Genomic DNA, 26,315 nt, shown 5'->3' on the forward strand with positions numbered 1-26,315 from the left:
ACCTATTAGATACATATTCATTGTCAATGCCATCTTAATAAATGACAAATGATGTTATTATTTTGACATAATACATTACAATATCAGTTTGCATTATTACTATTGGTTCTGGCATTCAAAGGTGATTGCTTAAAGGGATAAATTGCAAAAATAAAATGCTCTGGCTTGTTATAGTATTTATTATTACAGTAATGGGCTTTAGTAACTATATTTTAACCCCCACAAAGGGCTTAATGGTACATTGTAGTGCAAAAATGACGTTCTCATTCATTAGAGCGTCTACTTTTTGCACTACTCACACTGAAACTTTGTTTTTAACCCCTGCTAAGGGGTTAAACACATAGTTTCACATTAGATCCACAGAGAACTGCTGGTCTTGAACAGGAAACAGCCTTGAGCCAATCTTCTGTTGCAGGTACACAACTCTGTCAATTCTATGTTCAGTGGTTTTGGCTCTAGATCAAGACTTTACCTATGTGCAAGGTTAACAAGTAGAATTTCAGTGGGCGTAGTGCAAAAAGATGATATGCTCTAACACACTCACCTAGATTTAGAGTTTGGCGTTAGCCGTTAAAAGCAGCGTTAAGGGGTCCTAATGCTGCTTTTTACCGCCCGTTGGTATTTAGAGTCAGGCAGGAAAGGGTCTAACGTTCACTTCCTCGCCGCGACTCCAGGCTACCGCAAATCCACTTACGCCAATTGCGTATCCTGTCTTTTCAATGGGATCTGCCTAACGCCGGTATTTGGAGTCTTTTGAGAAGTGAGCGGTAGACCCTCTACCGACAAGACTCCTACCGACAAAAAAAGTCAGTAGTTAAGAGCTTTATGGGCTAACGCGTGAATATAAAGCTCCTAACTACTGTGCTATAAAGTACACTAACACCCATAAACTACCTATGTACCCCTAAACCGAGGCCCCCCCACATCGCCGCCAATATAATAATTTTTTTTAACCCCTAATCTGCCGACCGGACACCGCCGCCACCTACATTATACCTATAAACCCCTAATCTGCTGCCCCTAACATCGCCGACCCCTATATTATATTTATTAACCACTAATCTGCCCCCCCCAACGTCGCCGCTACCTAACTACACTTATTAACCCCTAATCTGCCGACTGGACCTCGCCGCCACTATAATAAATGTATTAACCCCTAAACCGCCGCACCCCCGCCTCGCAAACACTAGAATAAATAGTATGAACCCCTAATCTGCTCTCCCTAACATCGCCGCCACCTACCTACAATTATTAACCTCTAATCTTCCGCCCGCACCGCCGCCGCTACTATAATAAAGTTATTAACCCCTAAACCTAACTATAACCCTAACCCTAACACCCCCCTAACATAAATATAATTTAAATGAAACGAAATGATATTCCTAAAATTAACTAAATTAATCCTATTTAAAACTAAATACTTACCTATAAAATAAACCCTAATATAGCTACAATATAACTAATAATTATATTGTAGCTATTTTAGGATTTATATTTATTTTACAGGCAACTTTGTATTTATTTTAACTAGGTACAATAGCTATTAAATAGTTAATAAATATCTAATAGCTACCTAGTTAAAATAAGTACAAAATTACCTGTAAAATAAATCCTAACCTAAGTTACAAATACACCTAACACTACACTATCATTGTAGTGTAACACTGCACTATCATTGCCCTACCCTATCATTACCCTACCCTATTCTAAACTACCAAAGTAATCAGCTGTATTACCAGCCCTTAAAAGGGCTTTTTGCGGGGCATTGCCCCAAAGTAATCCGCTCTTTTACCTGAAAATAAAAATACGATACCCCCCCAACATTACAACCCACCACCCACATACCCCTACTCTAACCCACCCAAACCACCCTTAAAAAAACCTATCGCTAACCCCCTGAAGATCTCACTACCTTGAGTCGTCTTCACCCAGCCGAGCCGAATTCTTCATCCAAAATGCGCAGAGGAGGTCCTTGATCTGGTAGAAGTCTTCAACCAAGCGGGGCAAGAAGAGGTCCTCCATCCGGTAGAAGTGTTCATCCATGCGGCATCTTCAATCTTCATCAGACCGGAGCGGAGCCATCTTCAAAGGAGCCGACGCGGAGCCATCCTCTTCAACCGACGACTTCCCGACGAATGAAGGTTCCTTTAAGGGACGTCATCCAAGATGGCGTCCCTTTAATTCCTATTGGCTGATAGGATTCTATCAGCCAATCGGAATTAAGGTAGAAAAAATCTGATTGACTGATGCAATCAGCCAATCAGATTGAAGTTCAATCCGATTGGCTCATCCAATCAGCCAATCGTATTGAACTCGCATTCTATTGGCTGTTCCGATCAGCCAATAGAATGCGAGTTCAATACGATTGGCTGATTGGATCAGCCAATCGGATTGAACTTTAATCTGATTGGCTGATTGCATCAGCCAATCAGATTTTTTCTACCTTAATTCCGTTTGGCTGATAGAATCCTATCAGCCAATCGGAATTGAATGGATGCCATCTTGGATGACGTCCCTTAAAGGAACCTTCATTCGTCGGGAAGTCGTCGGTTGAAGAGGATGGCTCCGCATCGGCTCCTTTGAAGATGGCTCCACTCCGGATGGATGAAGATTGAAGACGCCGCCTGGATGAAGACTTCTACCGGATGGAGGACCTCTTCTTGCCCAGCTTGGATGAAGACTTCTACCGGATGAAGGACCTCCTCTGTGCACCTTGGATGAAGAATTCGGTTCGGCTGAGTGAAGACGACACAATTAGGATGATCTTCAGGGGGTTAGCGATAGTTTTTTTTTAAGGGGAGTTTGGGTGGGTTAGAGTAGGGGTATGTGGGTGGTGGGTTGTAATGTTGGGGGGGTATTTTATTTTTATTTTCAGGTAAAAGAGCTGATTACTTTGGGGCAATGCCCCGCAAAAAGCCCTTTTAAGGGCTGGTAAAAGAGCTGATTACTTTGGTTGTTTAGAATAGGGTAGGGAATTTTTTTATTTTGGGGGGCTTTTTTATTTTATTAGGGGGCTTAGATTAGGTGTAATTAGTTTAAACTTCTTGTAATTCTTTTTTATTTTTTGTAATTTAGTGTGTTTTTTTTGTATTTTAGAATAGTTTATTTTATTGTATTTTAGTTTAGCTAATTATAGGTAATTTATTTAATTAGTTTAATGATAGTGTAGTGTTAGGTGTATTTGTAACTTAGGTTAGGATTTATTTTACAGGTAATTTTGTACTTATTTTAACTAGGTAGCTATTAAATAGTTATTAACTATTTAATAGCTATTGTACCTAGTTAAAATAAATACAAAGTTGCCTGTAAAATAAATATAAATCCTAAAATAGCTACAATGTAATTATTAGTTATATTGTAGCTATATTAGGGTTTATTTGATAGGTAAGTATTTAGTTTTAAATAGGATTAATTTAGTTAATTTTAGGAATATTATTTAGTTTCATTTAAATTATATTTATGTTAGGGGGTGTTAGGGTTAGAGTTAGGTTTAGGGGTTAATAACTTTATTATGGTAGCGGCGACGGTGCGGGCGGGAGATTAGGGGTTAATAATTGTAGGTAGGTGGCAGCGATGTTAGGGAGGGCAGATTAGGGGTTAATAAAATTTATTATAGTGTTTGCGAGGCGGGAGTGTGGCGGTTTAGGGGTTAATACATTTATTATAGTGGCGGCGAGGTCCGGTCGGCAGATTAGGGGTTAATAAATGTAGGTAAGGTAGCGGCGACGTTGGGGGGGCAGATTAGGGGTTAATAAATATAATATAGGGGTCGGCGGTGTTAGGGGCAGCAGATTAGGGGTTCATAGGGATAATGTAGGTTGCAGCGGTGTACGGAGCGGCAGATTAGGGGTTAATAATATACAGCAGGTGTCAGCGATAGCGGGGGTGGCAGATTAGGGGTTAATAAGTGTAAGGTTAGGGGTGTTTAGACTCGGGGTTCATGTTAGGGTGTTAGGTGCAGACTTAGAGAGTGTTTTCCCATAGGAAACAATGGGGCTGCATTAGGAGCTGAACGTTGCTTTTTTGCAGGTGTTAGGTTTTTTTTCAGCCCAAACTGCCCCATTGTTTCCTATGGGGATATCGTGCACAAGCACGTTTTTCCAGCTTACCGCTACCGTAAGCAACGCTGGTATTGAGGTTTGAAGTGGAGCTAAATTAGGCTCAACGCACCCTTTTTTGAGCCTAACGCAATCCCTCAGGCAACTCTAAATACCAGCGTTGTTTGAAGGGTGCGCTGGGAAAAAAAGGCAGCGTTAGCTACGTGGGTTTTTACCGACAAAACTCTAAATCTAGGCGATTGGAACTTGTAATTTTTGCACAACAGCTCTATCAACATATAGTTAAAGGGACATTAAACCCAAAAATGTATTTCATGATTCAGATAGAGAATACAATTTTAAAAAGTTTCAAATTTACTTCTATAATTACATTTGTGTTATTCTCATGCTATTCTTTGTTAAAGAGATATCCAGATAGGTAGCGTGCACATCTGCAGCACTACATGACAGGAATTAGTGCTGCCATCTAGTGCTCTTGCTAATGTATTACATTGTTGCAAAACTGCTGCCATAAAATGCTGCAGACACATGCACACTCCTGAGCTTACATTCCTACTTTTCAACAAAGGATAACAAGAAAACAAAGACAATTTGATAATGGAAGTAAATTATAAAGTTGCTTAAAATGGTATGTTCTATCTGAATCCTGAAATAAAATTTTGGGGTTTTATGTCCCTTTAAGCATGCACATTATGAACACTGCAGAGCCAATACCGAGCAGGACTTTACCAGTGATAGGTGGATACGTGCATATGCAGCTCCTGTTTGGCTATCAGCCTGTGTCCTCCTCAGGAGCAATGACAGCTTTGGAGTGGGCTTTAACTTTTTAGGGGTTCAACATAGTTACCTTGGAATATTTGTGCAAAAATAATATGCTGTTATGAATTAGAATATTATATTGTGGCACTACCAAACATCAGTGGCACCATAGTAACTAGTACAACACTTCATGATAAAGAACAGGAAGGCATTTAGGGTAACGGAAAAAACACAATGTATTTCATGTTTTTTTTTTTAATAATGTTATATTATTGATTAATATGTCATCAATAAAATGTGTCATGGTTAATAAATTATACTGCAACACAGAGAGCATTAGAGGCTGAATTTCATGATAAATGTGGACTTGCAACTTGACCACAACATTTAATTACCAGTGATATTGCTGTAAACATTTTGTGCATTTATTTTAGCATATTATTTTGAATATGTTATTAAAGGGACATAATACTCATGCTAAATCACTTGAAACTGCTGACAGGAAAATATCACCTGAGCATCTTTTACGTTTGCATTGTGCTTTACTTGTAATACCAGCACACATTTGCGCTCCACAATTAATCTAGGCCTAAATGAGCTATTTGCTGTTCATTCATTTATATGTAACATTCATTCAGTTATACTAAATGTAAAAAAACATAACATTTTATTTTGAAGTTTTTTTTCCAACAAAAAGAAATAAAACATGAGTAAGGACCATTACAGAGTTAGCATAACATACAGTGCACATAACATCTTATTAAACACATTAGCATTTTTAAAACATATTTAAATACTTTACTGTACTCTGAGTCTGTATAGCTACAGGAGCCCTTCCAGAGTGGCACTGCTAATATATTATTACATTAATGCAGAAAAAGCTCATCAATAGGAATTCAATAATCTGGTGAATATACTAAAAAGAATGCTGAACTTATTACCAACCCTATTATGTTAGTGAATGTATTCTATTGATTAGACTCTCCTTAAACAAAGAAATAACAAAACTCCCTTCCCCCTTTTATCCTCAGGTTCATCCTCTCAAGTAAAATGTGTACAGAGGTTTTGTATGAGTCATGACCGAGTGGCTAAAGACCTAACTGGGAGGGTCAGTGTGAGTTTTCCGCTAGATGTTGAATCACTGATGATTGTTGTTTTTAATACACGTTTATGCTACATATACAATTTATTTTAGCAAATGTTTAAAAAAATGAGAGAAAACGAGAGGAAAAAAATATTTTTATGAATGTTATAAAATAGATTATTGCTTTGGAGTGAAAACAAGATTTTACCACAGAAATATTTTGCCTGGTAAAGTCAAATATGAGGTTAGCTTATGTCTTAATGATATTAGAAATATAATAAAAATAAATGTTTTCTTGTTATATTTAAAGGGACAGTAAACATTAGCAATAAAATAACCCCATTCGTTAGGCTTACTCATGTACAGCACTGAAATCCATGTAACACAAAGAAATCCAAGCAAAAGTTAATTTTTTTGTTTTATTTTTTTATTGCTTAGAAATGTAGCCTCTTTTTTTATATTTGAGAGTGGTTATTTCTCCATTTTAATTTTATCTTTATTTGATGATTTAAATAAACAGTTCAGTATCTTGCCCAGCCAACTGAAGTTTTAAATAACCACTAAATACAGTAGAATTAGCATGAATTAAAATTTTAAAGCTAGTTCCATGTTCTGTCCCTCTGCATCATGTGACAGCCATCATCCAATCACAAAATGTTTATACGTATATACTGTGAATTTTTGCACATGCTCACTAGGAAAGTTGTGCACAATAATTGAAGTGAATTGGAAAGTTGTTTAAAATTGTGTGCTCTATCTAAATAATGAAAGTTTAATTTTGACTTTAGTGTTCCTTAAACTGTTCCTTTAACTGGTAAATTAAAGGAACACTCAAGTCAAAAATTAAACTTTCATGATTCAGGTAGAGCATGCAATTTTAAACAACTTTCCAATTTAATTCAATTAACAAAATGTACACAGTCTTTATATTTACTTTTTCTGAGTTACCAGCTCCTACTGAGCATGTGCAAGAATTCACTGAATATATGCATTTGTGATTGTCTGATGGCTGTAACATGGTACATGAGGAGTGGAAATAGACATAACTTTGAAATTTGTCAGAAAAAATCTTCTACTTATTTGAAGTTCAGACTAAGGACCAGATATTCAAAGCATCGACAGACCGTTGTGAAACTGCTTTGATGGTCTCGTCTGTCAAGATATTGTAAGAAAAGGGGCTTGTCTCGCAATGCTGCCCTGCGGCGATGTCTCTCCCATAGAAATCAATGGGAGCGTGACGTCACCACCCACATTGCCGCTTGTCCGCATATTGCGGCGTAGGTGCTACCTTCTGGGAGGAATGGAGGACTGGATTTGAAGGGTCCCCATTCTCCCAGAAGGTAGCACCGCCAAACAAGTGATATCCCTAGGTGTCTCATCAAATTGCCGTTAACATACTAAAAGACCGACTTGATCCCTTGAACCCTACTCATTCAAGACCCCTTTTAAGAAGCAGTAAAACGGGGCTTTGACGGCCCTCCATCGTTTAAATGATAAAATATGTTTTATTATGTACAATCTCGATTTTTTTAAAGTATTGGAGATATCTTAAAAGGGATTTAATAGTTGCTTACTTTTATTTTAAACATAAATATATATTTAAAAATATATGTTTGTTTCAAATGGTATTAAGCAACCATTAAATCCCTTTTAAGATATCTGCAATACTTTAAACAATATTGGCGAGATTACGAGTTTTGCGTTAGCCTTTAAGAGCAGCGTTGAGAGGTCCCAACGCTGCTTTTTAACGCCCGCTGGTATTACGAGTCTGGCAGGTACAGGTGTAGCGCTCACTTTTTTTTCCGCGATTCGAACATACCGCAAATCCCCTTACGTAAATTGCGTATCCTATCTTTTCAATGGGATTTTCCTAATGCCGGTATTACGAGTCTTGGAAAAAGTGAGCGGTAGACCCTCTCCTGTCAAGACTCCTACCTCATTTAAAAGTCAGTAGTTAAGAGTTTTATGGGCTAACGCTGTAACATAAAACTCTTAACTAAAGTGCTAAAAAGTACACTAACACCCATAAACTACCTATTAACCCCTAAACCGAGGCCTCCCCCACATCTCAAACACTAAAATAAAAATTGTAACCCCTATTCTGCCGACCGGACATCGCCGCCACTTTAATAAATATATTAACCCCTAAACCGCCGCACTCCCGCCTCACAAACACTAGTTCAATTTTATTAACCCCTTATCTGCCGTCCCTAACGTCGCCGACACTATACTAAATGTATTAACCCCTAAACCTAAGTCTAACCCTTACATCCCCTTAACTTAAATATAATTTAAATAAATATAAATAAAATTACTACAATTAACTAAATTATTGCTATATAAAACTAAATACTTACCTATAAAATAAACCCTAAGATAGCTACAATATAACTAATAATTACATTGTATCTATTTTAGGATTTATTTTTATTTTACAGGCAACTTTGTATTTATTTTAACTAGGTACAATAGTTATTAAATAGTTATTAACTATTTAATAACTACCTAGTTAAAATAAGTACAAATTTACCTGTAAAATAAAACCTTACCTAAGTTACAATTACACCTAACACTACACTATAAATAAATTAATTACCTAAATTAACTACAATTAATTACAATTAAATTAAATAAACTAAAGTACGAAAAAGACAAACACTAAATTACAGAAAATAATAAAATAATTACAAGAATTTTAAACTAATTACACCTAATCTAATCCCCCTAATAAAATAAAAAAGCCCCCCGAAATAATAAAAATCCCTACCCTATACTAAATTACAAATAGCCCTTTAAAGGGCCTTTGCGGGGCATTGCCCCAAAGTAATCAGCTCTTTTACCTTTAAAAGAAAAATACAATACCCCCCAACATTACAACCCACCACCCACACACCCAACCCTACTCTAAAACCCACCCAATCCCCCTTAATAAAACCTAACACTAACCCCTTGAAGATCACCCTACCTTGAGACGTCTTCACCCAACCGGGCCGAAGTCCTCTACGAAGCCGGACGAAGTGGTCCTCCAGACGGGCAGAAGTCTTCATCGAATCCGGGCAGAAGAGGTCCTCCAGATGGGCAGAAGTCTTCATCCAGGCGGCATCTTCTATCTTCATTTTTCCGGCGCGGAGCGGGTCCATCTTGAATCCAGCCGACACGGAGCATCCTCTTCAAACGAAGTCCAACTGAAGAATGAAGGTTCTTTTAAATGACGTCATCCAAGATTGCATCCCTTCAATTCCGATTGGCTGATAGAATTCTATCAGCCAATCGGAATTAAGGTAGGAAAAATCCTATTGGCTGATGCAATCAGCCAATAGAATTGAGCTCACATTCTATTGGCTTATTGGAACAGCCAATAGGATTGAGCTCGCATTCTATTGGCTGATTGGAACAGCATCAGCCAATAGGATTTTTCCTACCTTAATTCCGATTGGCTGATAGAATTCTATCAGCCAATCGGAATTGAAGGGACGCCATCTTGGATGACATCATTTAAAGGAACCTTCATTCTTCAGTTGGACTTCGTTTGAAGAGGATGCTCCGTGTCGGCTGGATTGAAGATGGACCCGCTCCGCGCTGGAAGGATGAAGATAGAAGATGCTGTCTGGATGAAGACTTCTGCCCATCTGGAGGACCTCTTCTGCCTGGATTCGAGGAAGAATTCTGCCCGTTTGGAGGACCACTTCACCCGGCTTCGTAGAGGACTTCGGCCCGGTTGGGTGAAGACGTCTCAAGGTAGGGTGATCTTCAAGGTTAGTGTTAGGGTTTTATTAAGGGGGTATTGGGTGGGTTTTAGAGTAGGGTTGGGTGTGTGGGTGGTGGGTTGTAATGTTGGGGGGGTATTGTATTTTTTTTTTTTTTACAGGTAAAAGAGCTGATTACTTTGGGGCAATGCCCCGCAAAAGGCCCTTTTAAGGGCTATTTGTAATTTAGCATAGGGTAGGGATTTTTATTATTTTGGGGGGCTTTTTTATTTTATTAGGGGGATTAGATTAGGTGTAATTAGTTTAAAATTCTTGTAATTTTTTTTTATTTTCTGTAATTTAGTGTTTGTTTGTTTTTTGTACTTTAGTTTATTTTATTTAATTGTATTTAGTTTAGGGATTTAATTTAATTATAGTGTAGTGTTAGGTGTAATTGTAATTTAGGATAGGATTTATTTTACAGGTAAACTTGTATTTATTTTAGATAGGTAGTTATTAAATAGTTAATAAGTATTTAATAACTATTGTACCTAGTTAAAATAAATACAAAGTTGCCTGTAAAATAAAAATAAACCCTAAGCTAGCTACATTGTAACTATTAGTTATATTGTAGCTAGCTTATGGTTTATTTTATAGATAAGTATTTAGTTTTAAATAGGAATAATTTATTTAATCGTAGTAATTTGAATAAGATTATTTTAAATTATATTTAAATTAGGGAGGGTTAGGGTTAGACTTAGGTTTAGGGGTTAATAACTTTATTATAGTGTCGGCGACGTTGGGGGCGGCAGATTAGGGCTTAATAAATGTAGGTAGGTGGCGGTGACATTGGGGTCGGCAGGTTAGGGGTTAATAAATATAATGTAGGTGTCGGCGATGTTAGGGGCAGCAGATTAGGGGTTCATAGGTATAATGTAGGTGGCGGCGGTGTCCAGAGCAGCAGATTAGGGGTTAATAAGATTATGCAGGTGGCGACGATGTCGGGGGCGGCAGATTAGGGGTTAATAAGTGTAAGATTAGGGGTGTTTAGACTCGGGGTTCATGTTAGGGTGTTAGGTGTAGACATAACTTTTATTTCCCCATAGGAATAAATGGGGCTGCATTAAGAGCTGAACGCTGCTTTTTTGCAGGTGTTTTTTCAGCCGGCTCAGCCCCATTGATTCCTATGGGGAAATCGTGATCGAGCACGTTTAGCCAGATCACCGCTACCATAAGCAGCGCTGGTATTGAGGTGAGATGTGGAGCTAAATTTTGCTCAACCCTCACTTTTCTGATGCTAACGCCGGCTTTCAGAAAACTCATAATACCAGCGTTGTCTTATGTGAGAAAAGAAGGCTCGTTAGCACCGCAAGTCTTACCGTCAAAAACTCGTAATCTAGCCGTATGCATTTTACATGACAAAACATATCATTTAAACATTGACCCCTAATCTGCCATAACCTAAAACTAACTGTAGAAGCTAAGGCCCTACACATAAATATGAATTATTAATTAATTATTTAAAATGATACATTGTTATGTAGAATGCAGAATGTTTAAATATTTGCATATAAATTAAATGTAATAATGTTTCTTGTTGTGTTTATTATTTATAATTAAAGACAGTATAATTAACATTATAGGTTTACATAACTGCATGCATACAGGTATGGTAGTTTAGGAGATTAAGGCCTAATAAATACTAACACTAATCACCTAATCAACCCCCATACATGTATGGGGGGGGGGTTAGGAGATTAAGGTCTAACACGTCATCTCCCAATGCAAACTAGAACTACACTAACACCTAATCTCCCCCCTCTTAACTAACTCCCCCCTCTAACCCCATTAAGTTCCAACAACAAAAAATAAACAACAGTATCCAAACCCCCCCCCCCACACCATTATGACTAACAATACTTGTAATGTAGATGGGTGGGTTTGTAATATTTTTTCCCCAAAAGAGCTGATCACTTTAGGGCAATGTCCCACAAAAGGCCCTTTTAAGTGCTATTGTAATTTTTGTTAGTGTTAAGGTTTATTTTTTTTTTGGTATTTTATGGGACATGTAGTTTAGTTTAGGGCATAATAGTGCGTTTATTATTTTGGATACTGTGTTTGTTTGTTTTTTGTAACTTTGTTTTAGTGGGGCTAGTTTAGTGGAGGGTTTTCATTTAGGGGGGGGTGGGTTGTGTTGCGTTTGGTGTTGTGGGGGTTTAGCTTTATTTTTTTAATTAGATTTTAATTGTAATTTAGGGTGTTTAGTTTAGAGGTGGGTTAGGTGCTAGTTTACTTTGAGTTTGGGTGTGTGGCAGCATAGGTGTTAATAGCAGAGTACTTGCAGTGGGTTTATGGCGGCATAGGGGTTAATAGTTTACTGAGGTGGGTTAGGGGTTAGTAGGATAATACTTGCGGTGGGTATGTGGCGGTTTAGAGGTTAATAGTTAGCAACTTGCCGTGGGTATGTGGTGGTTAGATATTTATTAGTGTAGTGTAAATTTGCGATCGTTGGGTACTTCGTTTTAGGGGTATTAGGTCGGGAGCTTGACAAGTCTGGCTTGCTTGACATAGCGGTAGTTCCCTTTGAATATTTTGCCGCCTCATAGCTCTTTCGATCATCGGGGTCTTACTGCTATTGCATTGTCTTTTTATCATAAGTTGATTCATGTGTTGGCACAGGTTGTTTAGTTTATGTGTAGTTTTGCCATATTGTCACTTTAAAATAAGAGCCTTTTTAAAAATACTTAAAGTTCTTATAATGGAACATTATCAAACCATTTCTTTAATAAGCCACATTTTATTTTTATAAGGGTCTTCTTTTAAAGTGGCAATATGGCAACTCTATTATCATGGGCATCTGAGAATTTTTCTCTTTATAATCAACTGTAGGTATATTAGCATTTGCTTATATTAAAATTTTTATTGTCAGGGCAGATTTACATTTTTTGACTCATTGTAAAACTTGTGGATGCACATGAGTGAACTTAGGGTATCAGGTAATATTGATTTCTCCAACATAGGTGTGTCCGGTCCACGGCGTCATCCTTACTTGTGGGATATTCTCTTCCCCAACAGGAAATGGCAAAGAGCCCAGCAAAGCTGGTCACATGATCCCTCCTAGGCTCCGCCTTCCCCAGTCATTCTCTTTGCCGTTGTACAGGCAACATCTCCACGGAGATGGCTTAGAGTTTTTTAGTGTTTAACTGTAGTTTTTATTATTCAATCAAGAGTTTGTTATTTTAAAATAGTGCTGGTATGTACTATTTACTCTGAAACAGAAAAGAGATGAAGATTTCTGTTTGTAAAAGGAAAATGATTTTAGCAACCGTTACTAAAATCGATGGCTGTTCCACACAGGACTGTTGAGAGGAATTAACTTCAGTTGGGGGAACAGTGAGCAGACTTTTGCTGCTTGAGGTATGACACATTCTAACAAGACGATGTAATGCTGGAAGCTGTCATTTTCCCTATGGGATCCGGTAAGCCATTTTATTACAGACAGTAAATAAGGGCTTCACAAGGGCTTTTTAAGACTGTAGACATTTTCTGGGCTAAATCGATTTATATATAAACATATTTTATACTCCATAGCCTTGAGGAATTATTTTAATCTTGGGAATTTTGTAAAATAACCGGCAGGCACTGTATTGGACACCTTATTCTCTAGGGGCTTTCCCTAATCATAGGCAGAGTCTCATTTTCGCGCCTGTATTGCGCACTTGTTTTTGAGAAGCATGACATGCAGATGCATGTGTGAGGAGCTCTGATACATAGAAAAGACTTTCTGAAGGCGTCATTTGGTATCGTATTCCCCTTTGGGCTTGGTTGGGTCTCAGCAAAGCAGATACCAGGGACTGTAAAGGGGTTAAATATAAAAACGGCTCCGGTTCCGTTATTGTAAGGGTTAAAGCTTCCAAATTTGGTGTGCAATACTTTTAAGGCTTTAAGACACTGTGGTGAAATTTTGGTGAATTTTGAACAATTCCTTCATACTTTTTCGCAATTGCAGTAATAAAGTGTGTTCAGTTTAAAATTTAAAGTGACAGTAACGGTTTTATTTTAAAACGTTTTTTGTACTTTGTTATCAAGTTTATGCCTGTTTAACATGTCTGAACTGCCAGATAGACTGTGTTCTGAATGTGGGGAAGCCAAGGTCCCTTCTCATTTAAATAGATGTGATTTATGTGACACAAAATTTAGAGAAAATGATGCCCAAGATGATTCCTCAAGTGAGGGGAGTAAGCATGGTACTGCATCATCCCCTCCTTCGTCTACACCAGTCTTGTCCACACAAGAGGCCCCTAGTACATCTAGCGCGCCAATACTCCTTACTATGCAACAATTAACGGCTGTAATGGATAATTCTATCAAAAACATTTTAGCCAAAATGCCCACTTATCAGCGAAAGCGCGACTGCTCTGTTTTAGAAAATACTGAAGAGCATGAGGACGCTGATGATATTGTTTCTGAAGGGCCCCTACACCAGTCTGAGGGGGCCAGGGAGGTTTTGTCTGAGGGAGAAATTTCAGATTCAGGGAAAATTTCTCAACAAGCTGAACCTGATGTGATTACATTTAAATTTAAGTTGGAACATCTCCGCGCTCTGCTTAAGGAGGTGTTATCCACTCTGGATGATTGTGAGAATTTGGTCATCCCAGAGAAACTATGTAAAATGGACAAGTTCCTAGAGGTCCCGGGGCCCCCCGAAGCTTTTCCTATACCCAAGCGGGTGGCGGACATTGTAAATAAAGAATGGGAAAGGCCCGGTATACCTTTCGTCCCTCCCCCCATATTTAAAAAATTGTTTCCTATGGTCGACCCCAGAAAGGACTTATGGCAGACAGTTCCCAAGGTCGAGGGGGCGGTTTCTACTCTAAACAAACGCACCACTATACCCATAGAAGATAGTTGTGCTTTCAAAGATCCTATGGATAAAAAATTAGAAGGTTTGCTTAAAAAGATGTTTGTTCAGCAAGGTTACCTTCTACAACCAATTTCATGCATTGTCCCTGTCACTACAGCCGCGTGTTTCTGGTTCGATGAGCTAGAAAAGGCGATCACTAGTAATTCTCCTTCTTATGAGGAGATTATGGACAGAATCCGTGCTCTTAAATTGGCTAATTCTTTCACCCTAGACGCCACTTTGCAATTGGCTAGGTTAGCGGCGAAAAATTCTGGGTTTGCTATTGTGGCGCGCAGAGCGCTTTGGTTAAAATCTTGGTCAGCGGATGCGTCTTCCAAGAACAAATTGCTTAACATTCCTTTCAAGGGGAAAACGCTGTTTGGCCCTGACTTAAAAGAGATTATCTCTGATATCACTGGGGGCAAGGGCCACGCCCTTCCTCAGGATAGGTCTTTCAAGGCCAAAAATAAACCTAATTTTCGTCCCTTTCGCAGAAACGGACCAGCCCCAAGTGCTACGTCCTCTAAGCAAGAGGGTAATACTTCTCAAGCCAAGCCAGCCTGGAGACCAATGCAAGGCTGGAACAAAGGAAAGCAGGCCAAGAAACCTGCCACTGCTACCAAGACAGCATGAGATGTTGGCCCCCGATCCGGGACCGGATCCGGTGGGGGGCAGACTCTCTCTCTTCGCTCAGGCTTGGGCAAGAGATGTTCTGGATCCTTGGGCACTAGAAATAGTCTCCCAAGGTTATCTTCTGGAATTCAAGGGGCTTCCCCCAATTGTCTTCAGACCACATAAAAAAACAGGCATTCTTACATTGTGTAGAAGACCTGTTAAAAATGGGAGTGATTCATCCTGTTCCATTAGGAGAACAAGGGATGGGGTTCTACTCCAATCTGTTCGTAGTTCCCAAAAAAGAGGGAACATTCAGACCAATCTTAGATCTCAAGATCCTAAACAAGTTTCTCAAGGTTCCATCGTTCAAAATGGAAACCATTCGAACAATTCTTCCTTCCATCCAGGAAGGTCAATTCATGACCACGGTGGATTTAAAGGATGCGTATCTACATATTCCTATCCACAAGGAACATCATCGGTTCCTAAGGTTCGCATTCCTGGACAAGCATTACCAGTTTGTGGCACTTCCGTTCGGATTAGCCACTGCTCCAAGGATTTTCACAAAGGTACTAGGGTCCCTTCTAGCGTTGCTAAGACCAAGGGGCATTGCAGTAGTACCTTACTTGGACGACATTCTGATTCAAGCGTCGTCCCTTCCTCAAGCAAAGGCTCACACGGACATTGTCCTGGCCTTTCTCAGATCTCACGGGTGGAAAGTGAACGTAGAAAAAAGTTCTCTATCTCCGTCAACAAGGGTTCCCTTCTTGGGAACAATAATAGACTCCTTAGAAATGAGGATTTTTCTGACAGAGGCCAGAAAATCAAAACTTCTAAACTCTTGTCAAATACTTCATTCTGTTCCTCTTCCTTCCATAGCGCAGTGCATGGAAGTAATAGGTTTGATGGTAGCGGCAATGGACATAGTTCCTTTTGCGCGCATTCATCTAAGACCATTACAACTGTGCATGCTCAGTCAGTGGAATGGGGTTCTACCGATAAATATTCTGGAACTGAGAGCGATACTCAATGCTCTCAAGGCTTGGCCTCAGCTAGCAAAGGCCAAGTTCATACGGTTTCAATCAGACAACATGACGACTGTTGCGTACATCAACCATCAGGGGGGAACAAGGAGTTCCCTGGCGATGGAAGAAGTGACCAAAATCATTCAATGGGCGGAGACTCACTCCTGCCACTTGTCTGCAATCCACATCCCAGGAGTGGAAAATTGGGAAGCGGATTTTCTGAGTCGTCAGACATTTCATCCGGGGGAGTGGGAACTCCATCCGGAAATCTTTGCCCAAATTACTCAATTGTGGGGCATTCCAGACATGGATCTGATGGCCTCTCGTCAGAACTTCAAGGTTCCTTGCTACGGGTCCAGATCCAGGGATCCCAAGGCGACTCTAGTAGATGCACTAGTAGCACCTTGGACCTTCAAACTAACTTATGTTTTCCCGCCGTTTCCTCTCATCCCCAGGCTGGTAGCCAGGATCAATCAGGAGAGAGCATCGGTGATCTTGATAGCTCCTGCGTGGCCACGCAGGACTTGGTATGCAGACCTGGTGAATATGTCATCGGCTCCACCATGGAAGCTACCTTTGAGACGAGACCTTCTTGTTCAAGGTCCGTTCGAACATCCGAATCTGGTCTCACTCCAACTGACTGCTTGGAGATTGAACGCTTGATCTTATCAAAGCGAGGGTTCTCAGATTCTGTCATTGATACTCTTGTTCAGGCCAGAAAGCCTGTAACTAGAAAAATTTACCACAAAATATGGAAAGAATATATCTGTTGGTGTGAATCTAAAGGATTCCCTTGGGACAAGGTAAAAATTCCTAAGATTCTATCCTTTCTTCAAGAAGGTTTGGAGAAAGGATTGTCTGCTAGTTCCTTGAAGGGACAGATTTCTGCCTTGTCTGTGTTACTTCACAAAAAGCTGGCAGCTGTGCCAGATGTTCAAGCCTTTGTTCAGGCTCTGGTTAGAATCAAGCCTGTTTACAAACCTTTGACTCCTCCTTGGAGTCTCAATTTAGTTCTTTCAGTTCTTCAGGGGGTTCCGTTTGAACCCTTACATTCCGTTGATATTAAGTTATTATCTTGGAAAGTTTTGTTTTTGGTTGCAATTTCTTCTGCTAGAAGAGTTTCAGAATTATCTGCTCTGCAGTGTTCTCCTCCTTATCTGGTGTTCCATGCAGATAAGGTGGTTTTACGTACTAAACCTGGTTTTCTTCCAAAAGTTGTTTCTAACAAAAACATTAACCAGGAGATAGTCGTGCCTTCTTTGTGTCCGAATCCAGTTTCAAAGAAGGAACGTTTGTTGCACAATTTGGATGTTGTTCGTGCTCTAAAATTCTATTTAGATGCTACAAAGGATTTTAGACAAACATCTTCCTTGTTTGTTGTTTATTCTGGTAAAAGGAGAGGTCAAAAAGCAACTTCTACCTCTCTCTCTTTTTGGATTAAAAGCATCATCAGATTGGCTTATGAGACTGCCGGACGGCAGCCTCCTGAAAGAATCACAGCTCATTCCACTAGGGCTGTGGCTTCCACATGGGCCTTCAAGAACGAGGCTTCTGTTGATCAGATATGTAAGGCAGCGACTTGGTCTTCACTGCACACTTTTACTAAATTTTACAAGTTTGATACTTTTGCTTCTTCTGAGGCTATTTTTGGGAGAAAGGTTTTGCAAGCCGTGGTGCCTTCCATCTAGGTGACCTGATTTGCTCCCTCCCTTCATCCGTGTCCTAAAGCTTTGGTATTGGTTCCCACAAGTAAGGATGACGCCGTGGACCGGACACACCTATGTTGGAGAAAACAGAATTTATGTTTACCTGATAAATTACTTTCTCCAACGGTGTGTCCGGTCCACGGCCCGCCCTGGTTTTTTTAATCAGGTCTGATAATTTATTTTCTTTAACTACAGTTACCACGGTATCATATGGTTTCTCCTATGCAAATATTCCTCCTTTACGTCGGTCGAATGACTGGGGAAGGCGGAGCCTAGGAGGGATCATGTGACCAGCTTTGCTGGGCTCTTTGCCATTTCCTGTTGGGGAAGAGAATATCCCACAAGTAAGGATGACGCCGTAGACCGGACACACCGTTGGAGAAAGTAATTTATCAGGTAAACATAAATTCTGTTATCCAGCTGAAACGCCTTTAGTTTAGGAGACTGTATTGATTAAAATAAATGTAAGAATGGCTTTAGGCTAGATCTCAGCCAAGACAGGTAAATGGAAACTCTACGCAAAAAAGAAGGGACTTGTTTTCTTTCATGTAATTGGCAAGAGTCCATGAGCTAGTGAGGTATGGGATATACAATCCTACCAGGAGGGGCAAAGTTTCCCAAACCTCAAAATGCCTATAAATACACCCCTCACCACACCCACAATTCAGTTTTACATACTTTGCCTCCTATGGAGGTGGTGAAGTAAGTTTGTGCTTGATTTTCTACGTTGATATGCGCTGCTCAGCATTTTGAAGCCTGATTCCTCTCAGAGTACAGTGAATGTCAGAGGGATGTGAAGGGAGTATCACCTATTGAATGTAATAGTTTTCCTTGCGGTAGATCTATTTTATAGGTTCTCTGTTATCGGTCGTAGAGATTCATCTCCTACCTCCCTTATTCAGATTGACGATATACTCTCATATTCCATTACCTCTACTGATAGCTGTTTCAGTACTGGTTGGTTATCTGCTATATGTGGATGGGTGTCTTTCGGTAAGTATGTTATCATTACTTAAGACACTCTCAGCTATGGTTTAGCACTTTATGTATTAATATAAAGTTCTAAATATATGTACTTATATTTGCCATGAGTTAGGTTTATGTATATTTCCTTTTGCAGACTATTCAGTTTCATATTTGAGAAAAACATATTTAGGAAAATATTTTTCTTACCTGGGATTTAGTCTTTTCTTCAAATTGACTGCTTTTTCATTAAATTTTTGCGGGCAAAATTAGGCTCGCGAGGCGCAAAATGCTGATGTTTATTGCGTCATTCTTGGCGCAATAATTTTTTTGGAGCGAAATTACGTCCGGTGACACAAGTTCGTCATTTCCGGCATCGTAGTTGAAGCCGAGTTCCTTTCACAAGGTGCGTCTGCAATGACGCAAGTGGGTCATTTCCGGATGTTGTTAGGCCCAAAAAAAAATCAGTTTGCGTTGTGCGTCATACTTGGCGCCAAATAATTTTATTATTTAAAACCCCATTCCTATATGCCTCTTGCCTTTTTCTATGTCAGCGGGCTATGCAGTTTGCATTTTTTCCCCATTCCTGAAACTGCCATATAAGGAAATTGATAATTTTGCTTTATATGTTTTTTTTTTTCTCTTACATTCGCAAGATGTGTCAATCTGATCCTGTCTCAGAAACCACTGTTGGAACCCTGCTGTCTGATAACAGTTCTACCAAAGCTAAGTGTATCTGTTGTAAATTTGTGGAGATTAATTCTCCAGCTGTAGTATGTAAATGCAGAGAATGTATCCATCAGTAATAGTACAATGCCTGTTGTTCCTTCAACATCTAATGTACATGATACCCATGTGAATATAAAAGATTTTATTGCTGATGCGTTTCAGAAGGCTTTGTCTGCTATCCCGCCTTCTAATAAACGTAAAAGGTCTTTTAAAACTTCTCATAAAGTTGATGAGATTTCAAATGACCGACAACATACTGAATTATCCTCCTCTGATGAGGATCTATCGGACTCAGAAGATCCTACCTCAGATATTGACACTGACAAATCTACTTATTTATTTAAAATGGAGTATATTCGTTCCTTGTTAAAAGAGGTGTTGATTATATTGGATATTGAGGAAACTAGTCCTCTTGATGTTAAAACTAGTAAACGTTTAAACTCTGTTTATAAACCTCCTGTGGTTACTCCAGAGGTTTTTCCAGTTCCTGATGCTATTTCTGATATGATTTCTAAGGAATGGTATAGGCCTGATACTTCTTTTATCCCTTCTTCAAGGTTTAAAAAATTGTATCCTTTGCCAGCAGTTAGTTTGAGTTTTGGGAAAAGATCCCCAGAGTTGATGGGGCTATTTCTACTCTTGCTCCTATGAAAGATAGTACTTCCTTTAAGGACCCATTAGATAGGAAACTTGAATCTTATCTAAGGAAAGCTTATTTATAGTCTGGCTATCTTCTCAGGCCTGACATTTCTATGGCTGATGTTGCAGCTGCATCAACTTTTTGGTTGGAAAGTTTAGCGCAACAGGAAACAGATCCTGATTTGTCTAGCATTGTTCGCTTGCTTCAACATGCTAATCATTTTATCTGTGGATCCATTTTTTATATCATCAACATTGATGTTAAATCTATGTCTTTAGCTATTTTAGCTAGAATAGCTTTGTGGCTTAAATATTGGAATGCTGACATGGTATCTAAATCTAGATTACTATCTCTTTCTTTCCAAGGTAATAATTTATTTGGTTCTTAGTTGGATTCAATTATTTCAACTGTCACTGGGGGGAAGGGAGTTTTTTTGCCTCAGGATGAAAGACCTAAGGGTAAATCTAAAGCTTCTAACCGTTTTTATTCCTTTTGACAAAATAAGGAACAGAAACCCAATCCTTCCCCCCTAAGAATCTGTTTCCAATTGGAAACCTTCTTCAAGTTGGAATAAATCCAAGCCATTTAAGAAACCAAAGCCAGCCCCCAAATCTGCATGAAGGTACGGCCCTCATTCCAGCTCAGCTGGTAGGGGACAGATTAAGATTTCTCCAAAGCATTTGTGCAGATTCTGTCCAAAATTAATGGATTCAGAGTATTGTCTCTCAAGGGTAACGAACAGGATTCAGAGTAAGACCTCCTGTGAGAAGATTTTTTCTCTCATGCATCCCGGCAAATCCAGTAAAGGCTCAGGCTTTTCTGAAGTGTGTTTCAGACCTGGAGCTTTCAGGGGTAATCATACCAGTTCCGTTTCAGGAACAGGGTCTGGGGTTTTATTCAAATCTATTCATTGTCCCAAAGAAAGAAAATTCATTCAGGCTAGTTCTGGATCTGAAAATTTTGAATCGTTATGTAAGAGTACCAACTTTCAAAATGGTGACTATAAGGACTATTCTGCCTTTGTTCAGCAAGGTCATTATATGTCCACGAAAGACATACAGGATGCATATCTTCATTTTCCGATTCATCCAGACCACTATCAGTTTCTGAGATTATCTTTTCTAGACAAGCATTACCAATTTGTCGCTCTTCCATTTGGCCTAGCGAAAGCTCCAAGAATTTTTTGTAATCAGAGAACGGGGTATTGCAGTGTTTCCTTATTTGGACGATATCTTGGTACTAGCTCAGTCTTTACATTCTTCAGAATCTCACACAAATCAACTTGTGTTGTTTCTTCAAAGACATGGTTGGAGGATCAATTTACCAAAAAGTTCCTTGATTCCTCAGACAAAGGTCACCTTTTTAAGATTCCAGATAGATTCAGTGTCCATGACTCTGTCTCTAACAGACAAGAGATGACTAAAATTGGGTTCAGCTTGTCGGAACCTTCAGTCTCAATCATTCCCTTCAGTAGCTATGTGCATGGAAGTTTTAGGTCTCATGACTGCAGCATCGGACGCGATCCTCTGTGCTCGTTTTCATACGAGACCTCTCCAGCTTTGTATGCTGAATCAATGGTGCAGGGATTATACAAAGATATCACAAATAATATCCTTAAATTCCAATGTTCGACTCTCTCTGACTTGGTGGTTAGATCACCATCGTATAGTTCAAGGAGCCTCTTTTGTTCATCCAACCTGTACTGTGATCAAAACAAATGCAAGTCTTTCAGGTTGGGGAGCTGTCTGGGGATCTCTGACAGCACAAGGGTTTTGGAAATCTCAAGAGGCAAGGTTACTAATCAATATTTTAGAACTCCGTGCTATTTTCAGGGCTCTTCAGGTGTGGCCTCTGTTGAAGAGAGAACCGTTCATTTGTTTTCAGACAGACAATATCACAACTGTGGCATATGTCAATCATCAGGGTGGGACTCGCAGTCCTCAAGCTATGAAAGCAGTATCTCGGATACTTTCTTGGGCGGAATCCAGCTCCTGTCTAATTTCTGCGGTTCATATCCCAGGTGTAGACAATTGGGAAGTAGATTATCTCAGCTGTCAGACTTTACATCTGGGGGAGTGGTCGCTCCATCCAGATGTGTTTTCTCAAATTGTTCAGATATGGGGTCTTCCAGAAATAGATCTGATGGCTTCCCATCTAAACAAGAAACTTCCTAGGTACCTGTCCAGGTCCAGGGATCCTCAGGCGTTAGCAGTTCCTTGGTGTTACCAACCTGCTTATATCTTCCCGCCTCTAGTTCTTCTTCCAAGAGTGATCTCCAAGATCATCATGGAACAATCGTATGTTTTTCTGGCAGCTCCAGCATGGCCTCACAGGTTTTGGTATGCGGATCTTGTTCGGATGTCCAGTTGCCAACCTTGGCCACTTCCTTTAAGACCAGACCTTCTGTCTCAAGGTCCGTTTTTCCATCAGGATCTCAAATCATCAACGTTTAAGTTATGGAAATTGAACGCCTAGTGCTTAGTCATAGAGGTTTCTCTGACTCAGTGATTAATACTATGTTACAGGCTTGTAAATCTTTCTAGGAAGATTTATTATCGAGTTTGGAAGACTTATATTTCATGGTGTTCTTCTCATAAATTTTCCTGGCATTCTTTTAGAATTACTAGAATTTTACAGTTTCTTCAGGATGGTTTGGATAAAGGTTTATCTGCAAGTTCCTTGAAGGGACAAATCTTTGTTCTTTCTGTTTTATTTCACAGAAAGATTGCTAAGCTTCCTGATATTCACTGTTTTGTGCAGGCTTTGGTCCGTATCAAGCCTGTTATTAAATCAATCTCTCCTCCTTGGAGTCTTAATTTGGTTTTGAAGGCTTTACAGGCTCCTCCGTTTGAGCCTATGCATTCTTTGGACATTAAACTACTTTCTTGGAAAGTGTTGTTCCTTTTGGCCATCTCTTCTGCTAGAAGAGTTTCCGAATTAACTGCTCTTTCTTGTGAATCTCCTTTAAATCTCTTTGCGAACTTCATTTAAATTTCTACCTAAGGTTGTGAATTCTAACAACATTAATAGAGAAATTGTTGTTCCTTCTTTGTGTCCTAATCCTAAGAATTCTTTGGAGAGATCTTTACATTCTTTGGATGTTGTAAGAGCTTTGAAATATGTTGAAGCTACTAAAGATTTCAGGAAGACTTCTAGTCTATTTGTTGTCTTATCTGGTCCTAGAAAAAGGTCAGAAAATTTCTGCCATTTCCTTGGCATCCTGGTTAAAGCTTTTGATTCATCAGGCTTATTTGGAGTCGGGTCAGGCCCCGCCTCAGAGAATTACAGCTCATTCTACTAGATCAGTCTCCACTTTGTGGGCTTTTAAGAATGAAGCTTAAGTTGATCAGATTTACAAAGCAGCAACTTGGTCTTCTTTGCATACATTTACTAAATTCTACCGTTTTGATGTATTTGCTTCCTCAGAAGCAGTTTTTGGTAGAAAAGTTCTTCAGGCAGCTGTTTTAGTTTGATTCTTCTGCTTATGTTTAAGTTTTTTCTTTTCATTTATGAGAATAAACTTATATTTTGGGTTGCGGATTAATGGCTGTTATTATTTTATCCCTCCCTCTCTAGTGACTCTTCTGTGGAGCTCCACATCTTGGGTATTACTATCCCATACGTTACTAGCTCATGGACTCTTGCCAATTACATGAAAGAAAACATAATTTATGTAAAAACTTACCTGATAAATTAATTTCTTCCATATTGGCAAGAGTCCATGAGACCCACCCTTTTTATGGTGGTTATGATTTTGTATAAAGCACAATTATTTCCAAATTCCTTTGTTGATGTTTTTTACTCCTTTCTTTATCACCCCACTAATTGGCTATTCGTTAAACTGAATTGTGGGTGTGCAGAGGGGTGTATTTATAGGCATTTTGAGGTTTGGGAAACTTTGCCCCTCCTGGTAGTATTGAATATACAATACGCCACTAGCTCATGGACTCTTGCCAATATGAAAGAAATGAATTTATCAGGTAAGTTTTTACATAAATTATGTTTTTTGTGTAGATGCTTCATTTTATTGTATGGCTGTATCACAACAGAAATAGAAAAGTTTTATAGGCTGTTTTTTGTGTAGATGCTTCATTTTATTGTATGGCTGTATCACAACAGAAATAGAAAAGTTTTATAGGCTGTGCTCTATTTGCAGGTCATTAGAATTCAGCAGTTTCTTCATTTTGCAGGTTCTTAGAAAGAAGAAAATTTCACTTCAGATAATTGCCTAGCAACATTACTAGAGTCTCTATAAAATAAAGAAATAAATGTTTATTAAACACGTGATATATATATATAATAAACGTGATGTCACAAAAAATATATGTGATTATTCGTCTTAGTGCAGTAACTATAAAATAACCAGATTACGCCATTTTATGCAACAGTGATCTTACTTTAATGAGTGAAAAGAAGGAGCTTTGAGTGGTGCTATTTTTAAACATATTTTCACATTTGTATAACAAACATATGTAATACAACTCATTAATTGCAGAAAACACATTTACCCACATATGCCATTTCCTTTATCCCAAAACATGTATAACCTTCCCGCTTGACATATTTGAATGTTACCTCCATCACCTCTGACTTTCACCCCTCCAACAGTGACTAAATCCTTTTACCTAGCTACCACAGAACTTAACCCATTTCTTGCTACTACTTAGCTTAAAGGGACATTGTAGGTTAAAATGTTTTGTGATGCATATGTAAATAACAATTTTATTATTTCTATATAAAAATGAATGCAGAATAAACTTTTTTTGGAAGTATATCATGGCTGTAAAGGTTTATCAGAGCACAGTAGGGACCACACTGAGTTTATTTGCAAGGCTACTTTGAGGGCCTGGGGTTACGCTTAACTTAAGGCTGTGAATGGATCCAATGTCCAGGGCTGCACTAAAAAGCATTAGATTAGAGCAGCTGACAGCGCAGGGTGTGCTGGGTGTTTCTCTATGTGGTACATGGATTCAGAAAGGTGCGCTAAGCTTAGCACACAGGACCTACAGATCTCTTCTGTTGATAGTGCCAGTTGTGTTTCCAGTATGCTGTGTCCATGTAATTCTCTTTAGTAAGAGTAATGGTGGCTTTTAGCAGTTGGAAGACAGCAAGGTGGTCTTTGTTTACCTTCCAACATTTTTGCTACCCCTATATCGAAAACCAGGGTTGGTTACTCTGTTTTCTCTTTATCTACAGGTCTATGTCAGTAAGGATTCTGTCACACCTGTTTGCTGTACCTGCCCTACAGGGGATGCACAGGTAAGTGCTTTTACCTTCTAGGCGAGAAGGATGCAGCACTTAGGAGTTCCTTGTTTTAAGGATAAAAAAGAAAAAAGGATACTTAGAGAACAAGGTGGATCCTTATGGGACGGAATATCCCTTTTAAAGGTTGGGGATTTATTGGGCAGCAGTTCAGGGCACTGTTGTGTCATATGAAGGTATTTTTGATTTTGTCTATGGGGATTTGTTTGCACAAGATTTCCTTTTATTTAGTTTGGGTAATATCTCTTTAAGAAAGTTGTTGGACCACACCTTACTTTTGAATTTGCGATCATGTGACCAGTTACTTCCTGAGTGTTGATCAGTTTGTTTCTAGCTGGCTGTTTGGAAGCCGGATTTTCAAGGAGACAGACCGGATTTTCTGGCATTAGATCATTTTTCCTGCCTGTCGCTTCTCTCTCATGTTTGCAGCTTTCTAGGATCTGTAGTTTGAACAGGATTTACCTGCTGGTGTGGATTGGATTCCTGGTTACCAGTTGGGTGAGTCTCTCCAGCGTGGCTGGGGTGTAGCGGTGCCGGTTTTAATAATTATTTATCTATGATTTAAATTTTATTCTATTTTTTTATGTTGAAACTTCATGGGACAGATATCTTCCTTGTCTTCTAAATCTGAGCAAGCCAAGACTTCTTGGAGAGCTAGCCAGCCCTGGACAAAGGGTAAGCAATCCTGAAAGCCTTCCGCTGATGCTAAGTCAGCATGAAGGGGCCGCTCCCGATCCAGTTATGAATCAGGTAGGCGGCAGGCTTTCCTTTTTTCAGCAGGCTTGGATTTGCGACATTCCAGATCCTTGGGCAGTGGATGTAGTGTCCCAGGGATACAGGATAGGATTCAAGTCTTGTCTCCCCAGGGACAGATTCCTATTATCA

The 26,315-nt window shown here is 39.2% G+C and overlaps 1 protein-coding gene across 10 annotated transcripts in view; it reads left to right on the forward strand.

Annotated features, from left to right (window-relative positions):
• Positions 1 to 26,315, forward strand: part of LOC128656206 (glutathione hydrolase-like YwrD proenzyme) — a 628,013-nt gene that overhangs the window by 152,998 nt on the left and 448,700 nt on the right. For 3 of the 10 annotated variants that reach the window (XM_053709982.1, XM_053709988.1, XM_053709987.1), the window contains one exon: positions 5,849 to 5,931. The exons of the other annotated variants lie outside the window; for them this stretch is intronic. The gene's annotated coding sequence lies outside the window, so the exon portion shown is untranslated. The remainder of the gene's footprint in view (positions 1 to 5,848; positions 5,932 to 26,315) is intronic. 10 annotated transcript variants of the gene reach the window in all.

This window comes from Bombina bombina, chromosome 4 (genome assembly GCF_027579735.1).
Source record: "Bombina bombina isolate aBomBom1 chromosome 4, aBomBom1.pri, whole genome shotgun sequence".
NCBI classification, from domain to species: Eukaryota; Metazoa; Chordata; class Amphibia; order Anura; family Bombinatoridae; genus Bombina; species Bombina bombina.